Here is a 6,040-nt window from a genome sequence, read left to right on the forward strand (position 1 = left end):
AGTTTACATTTTTCACTGGACAACTGTATACTAAGTTTACCTTGAATTTTAAGAATCATGAAAAACAGAAATCCTGAAAACAAAGCTGAAAGAATTGCAGAAATGAAAAAGAAAAAAATATGGTGAAATGAATGTAGAGACTTTGCCAGATCTGAACAGCAAATCTGTGCAAGTAATTTGAAATACCCCTCCTTTCCTGTCTGTCCTTCACCCAGCATTTTACCATTTGTAATCAACTTATGCATTCTCCATCAGTTCCAAAAGTTTTGTCTAGAACATGCCTTTTAATCAGATTTCTACTGATGACTATTTATTTCAGCCTCTCTCTGATAACTGATTTTTTATCTCTTTGATAGTATACTGTTTTTTTCTTAAATATATTTTGAAAATTTCAAGTTCCTACTACTAAGTGACTTGTACTTTAATGTAAGTACAAACAAATATTAGGACATATTGTCATTAATGACAGACAGTCTAACTTATCACAGTATGTCATATGTGCTTTAGCACACTTGTCTTAAAGTTCATATGAAAGAACTAATATAAAATAAGAGCCAAGACTGAAAATGTTAATTAGAAGCTGATGGCTGGAAGCATTCGACGAGGTAATGAATCAAGTAATTAAAAAAAAAAGTTTCTCAAAGAACAATACTAGCTAACTGAAAAGTTCCTGTGTAGAATTTGGAACACAAAATAACAGGAAAAAAGAAAGGGGAGTTGGAGGCTAAGATGGTCTTTCTTTTTCCAATTTTCTCTTTTCTTTTTCTTAATTTTGCTACTATCAAGTTTTTGTGAGAAAATAAAGTGCGAATAAAGGGGGCGAAAAAGTGGAAAGTGAATAAACTAACCAGAAATTGTAATATTTGGAGGTCATAAAGAAAATGGAAAACCTATCAAACATTAAAAAGCAAAAATTAACAACTATTAGATTTTTTATTTATTTTATGTTTTATTAAAGTATACATTTTCTATAGAAGTACTTTATTTCTAAAATTTCACTTACAGTATAGTTGTTATAGTTCACCTATATCTCCATCTGGTACTCTGACAACTCACCTAGTTATTTCACCCATTCTGTATCTTTCCCCCATTATTCATCTTCCATATTTGTACAGAGGAAGATGAAACAAAAGTCAGTTTCTCCCTTGGAAATAACACTTCCTTTTAAGGGGTCATTAAATGTCTGTCTCTCACTTGATTATTCTGTCCTCAGCAAAGTCCTTTATTTTTTACAACTAAATGACCATTTTTATGGAGTACAATTTTTGCCTTTTTTCTTTTTGTTTCTTTTATTATTTTTTCTTATCTGAAAGCTTGCCAATGCTTAGAGGTATAGAGGTCAATAGCTGTAATCCCGTGTCTCTATCAGTGAAGTCTGAGGTAGTAACATGTGGCATTGTCTACTTAGACAAGTTTAGTTCATAGGCAAGCTTTTCCAGACGTTTAAAACATTTGGGTCAAAGTCTCTTCAGCCCTATTTGATCATACATATTTAATTTCAAATAATAAAACTCTAATTCACAGATTTATACTCTGTCACTGGACAGTTTTATATCTTTACATAATTTCAAATTACATATGAAAAATACAGTAACTCATATTAATGCATTTCCACATGATCAATTACATTGTATTTCCCAGCCATTGAAGTACACTTTTATAGCATCAATAACAAATGTAATAAAATTGTATTTCCTTATTAGGCCTTTTTTAAAGAAAAAAACCAATAACTGAGATTTGTTTTCCTCAAAGTTACTTTCTTTTAAAAAATGGTTTAATTGTTCTTATATTGCATAATAAAAGAACAGACGGTATTGACAAAATTAATTCTAGAAGAAATGGTTGCTGTTTGTTTTTTATCTTCCAATAAAGCACAATGCTTGACTGGAATTTGAAAAATAGCCTAACATAAAGAAATCACTTACAAAAACGTGAGAATTGGTAAAAGAATTGTTTAACTTTTCATCATTCAGTAACTGATTTGAAGAACTGTAAAACACCATAAATATCTTTATCTGATTTTGATTTGGAATAATCTTATTTTCAGTTGTTCTAATTAATAAATAGAAAGTGTTCTAGAGTGGGATTTTTTATGTATACTTGATACGTATTGCCTTTCTCTAGACATTTCTCATCTTTCCTCTCCACTTGCTGCACAAAGGCTTTTATCTTCAAAACTTTTTTCTTCCCTGCTGATACACAGGCTGGGAGAGAAGGGAAGCTTACTTAGGAAGGGGGTAAATTAGCCTGTAGAACTTCTTTTATGAGGTCTGAGAGATTTTCACTGACCTTTGACTGAGTGAGGAAGTTGATGTTTGTGTGGATCACAGGCATCAATAATTCTGTGATTCTTTTGTCCTAGGTCTTTGAAATCACACTCAGTCTGGTCCCAGAACTTGTCTGGGTCAGTACATCACCTTACAAGAAGCAGACTGTGGAAGCAGATCGACATAACAGACTGCCTGGCTCTTCTGTCATGTGTGGAGTTTGGGGAAACGGTTGGTGGGGTGAACCTCTCACTTTCGAACACTTTAATTTCCTAATCTCAAAGAGGTGCACAGACCATAGGGAGTCATTAATATTTCTTATGTGTTTCTGGAATTTCTTGTTTAGCTCTATTTTCAAAATTCTTCCTGAAAAGAGTTGAGTGTAACCACTCCATATAGCCTTGGGTTCTCACAAGTACCACAGTTTGTCTCTCTAAGACCAGACCCTTCCTGCTTCTTCTGTACCTATCCCTAACATAGGATCAAATCTAGTAGATCTTTATGAATATATTAAAGAATGTTGCATAAAACCAAACAGATGGTATGGTTTATTGCTTCAATTTGCCATGTATTACTTCTCTGATATCTCTGTGATATATTATGTTTAGTAAAAATATATCAGACAATTGGTTAAAGTTAGGATATTATCCTTATAATGTCCAGTATCAGAAAGACCTGTTTTTAATTGGAGCATTTGATTACATCTACAGTGCAAGTATTAAGGAGAAGAAATTTGCAGTTCCTTGATATTCTTCCATACCAGAAAAGTTTGAACATGGAAATTACTTTCAAGTTCTTGCCAACGTTTTCCATTGGAAATCAAGATCTCAAAGACTGAAGAGAGTTTACATGTACAAACTTCATTTAGTTAGCAACTTCCACAGTGTCCATAGAGTTAGTTCACAGAATGATGGGATCTTCACACTGAAGCCTGAAAATCTCCTGTGTAGGGATAATACCTTAGTATTTAGATGTTGCCTACCACTGGGGAATGTTGTCATACTTGTAGCAAAAGTAATTTTAACAACCTTGGCATTCTTTAAAAAGATGAAGAATTCAACATGTTCCTATTATGCTCAGGCTGAGTCGTGGCAGAAACATTTGTGAAAACTAGCTCTTCAGAGGTCAAAACAATAGTAGGTCTGAGAAGTCAGGGATACACACTTATAATTCTTTCATATATTTTCACTCACGTTTCAGTGTACATGAGTATCTCGCTATACGGGACAGACAAATTCAATTTAGATCACTGAAATTCCAATACCAGATTTACATTCGTATTTAAAATAAAACTAAAAAACCCTATTTGAACAGCACTATTTCTACATAAGTGATTTTTACCTTGACCCATAAGCCTGTCTTAGCTTCATAGTAGTGATTTATTTTGTTCCCTGCTGTTGTTATCCTAAATAATATTCAACAAGACAACAGGTTAGATTTATTTTACTTCACCCAATCTCTTTGCCAGAAAACACAACCAGAGTTATCTTTGTAGACTGCATTTTTGATGGAATTTTGAAACCAGCAGGGCATCAGATTAATTAAAAAAAAAAAAAGAAAACAAAATCAAACCAAAACAGAACAGAAACCAGTTATTCTACCAAATTCATTGATAATAAGCATTTTGATTGTGCTGAACAACTCTTAGTTCAGTTCAAGAAATCGTTATCTTTGCAATAAACCAAACTCCATATCGTATTTATGTTATAGATATTGAATATCCCATCCTTTGTGGAGGGGATTACTACATGACATGTAAGAGTAATTTTATTATTTTCATATAGCAGTGTATTTCCATTACATTTTATTTTCAAATATATTGAAGCAGTTTATCCTGGTAATGTAATTTTCCATGTCCCAGAAAAAGGAGTTTCCCATTCACTGTCCCATTAAAACTTGTACATTGACAAGTTCTTTCTTCCCAAGTCTCAAATAGGGAGAATTTGAGAGAGGAGTTTTGATCTGTGATCTATGTTTAGATAATGGTAGTGATGATTATATAGAAAAGTACAGAACATTTTGTCAGACTGGGAGAAATTCTCATCAGAGGCTTTCTTCAAAGACACATTTCTGCATTCTCCTATGTGATTTCCTATCCTAGTTTGACATACTACATCAATTGTTAAAATAATGTTCGTATGTCAAAATTAGGAGGGTGTTTTTTTCCCACATTGTAGCTTAGAGTAGATTTATAAAAATTAATTTAACAATTTGGAGTTCCTGGCTACCAACATTTTTCCCTGAAAGTAGTTGTACACTTATAAGAAGGTTTCCAGATGACAGATCAGTAGATGATATAACCCCATAACAGCCTCACAGAAATAGAACAGCTCATGTTTTTAATTCTGAAAGACAGTTCTTTAGTCCCTGGTAGTTTGACCATTGATATTTGTTGTTCAAATTTGAAGTTTTGTTCTTAGCCTCTCTTGGAAGTTAGTTTTTCAAGTTTGCCTCTATAAATGAGTCATAATTTGTGTATTAAAATACTACACACTTGTGGAACGATTGCCTGAATGGTTCTTGTACCCAGTTCCTAGAGTTATCTAGATTTGAAATATGAATGATAACAACTCCCTAGAAATGTAAAAATTCAAATATTGAAAACAGCTAAATATAATGTTTTATGCACAGGTTTATGAGGTGCAGCTCTTGGATATTTTAACTTGCAGCAATTTTTCTTTTTTATTATTTGAGCATTTTTTCATCACCTGTTTTATTCAACTGTTATTTTATGACACATTAATCATGCAAAATGGCATTTAAACATTAAACCAAACACTTCAGGGTGTTTCCTGTGGGAAACTTCCCACTGATATGTTTGATCCCTCTACAATTTAGATAGTTAAAAAAACCCATTGTGTTATATTTCAGCTACTGATAGACCTGTTTCCACAGACGCCACCAATGATACCACTCTTTAAGGTATCAAAATGCCTGGAAGGCATCAGAACCTAGCAAAAAATATGACTACTTTAAACGCAGCTTGGGCACGGCTGAAGTATATTGTTCCTGAAGGAGAACATTTTCTTTCTTTCTTTCTTTCTTTCTTTCTTTCTTTCTTTCTTTCTTTCTTTCTTTCTTTCTTTCTTTCTTTCTTTCTTTCTTTCTTTCTTTCTTTCTTTCTTTCTTTCTTTCTTTCTTCTTTCTTTCTTTCTTTCTTTCTTTCTTTCTTTCTTTCTTTCTTTCTTTCTTTCTTTCTTTCTTTCTTTCTCTCTCTCTTTCTTTCTCTCTCTCTTTCTTTCTCTCTTTCTTTCTCTTTCTCTCCTTTCTTTCCTCTCTTTCTCTCTTTCCTCTCTCTCTTTCTTTCTTTCTTTCTTCTTTCTTTCTTTCTTTCTTTCTTTCTTTCTTTCTTTCTCTCTCTCTTTCTTTCTCTCTCTCTTTCTTTCTCTCTTTCTTTCTCTTTCTCTCTTTCTTTCTCTCTTTCTCTCTTTCTCTCTCTCTTTCTTTCTTTCTTTCTTTCTTTCTTTCTTTCTTTCTTTCTTTCTTTCTTTCTTTCTTTTCTTTCTTTCCTTTCTTTCTTCCTTCCTTCCTTCCTTCCTTCCTTCCTTCCTTCCTTCCTTCCTTCCTTCCTTCCTTCCTTCTTTCCTTCCTTCCTTTTTCTTTTTTTTTTTTTTCCTTTATTTTCCTTTTTTTTTTTCCTTTTTTTACTTTCGTTTCTCTCTCCCTTCTGATTTTTTATTTCAGGATCACTAGAGCCTACTATTAAAAAAAAAAAAAAAGGGGAACTATAAACCTAAATTATAGCCAATCAGATTGTACTCACAGCTGAACTA

This window comes from Phalacrocorax aristotelis, chromosome Z (assembly GCF_949628215.1).
Source record: "Phalacrocorax aristotelis chromosome Z, bGulAri2.1, whole genome shotgun sequence".
NCBI classification, from domain to species: domain Eukaryota; kingdom Metazoa; phylum Chordata; class Aves; order Suliformes; family Phalacrocoracidae; genus Phalacrocorax; species Phalacrocorax aristotelis.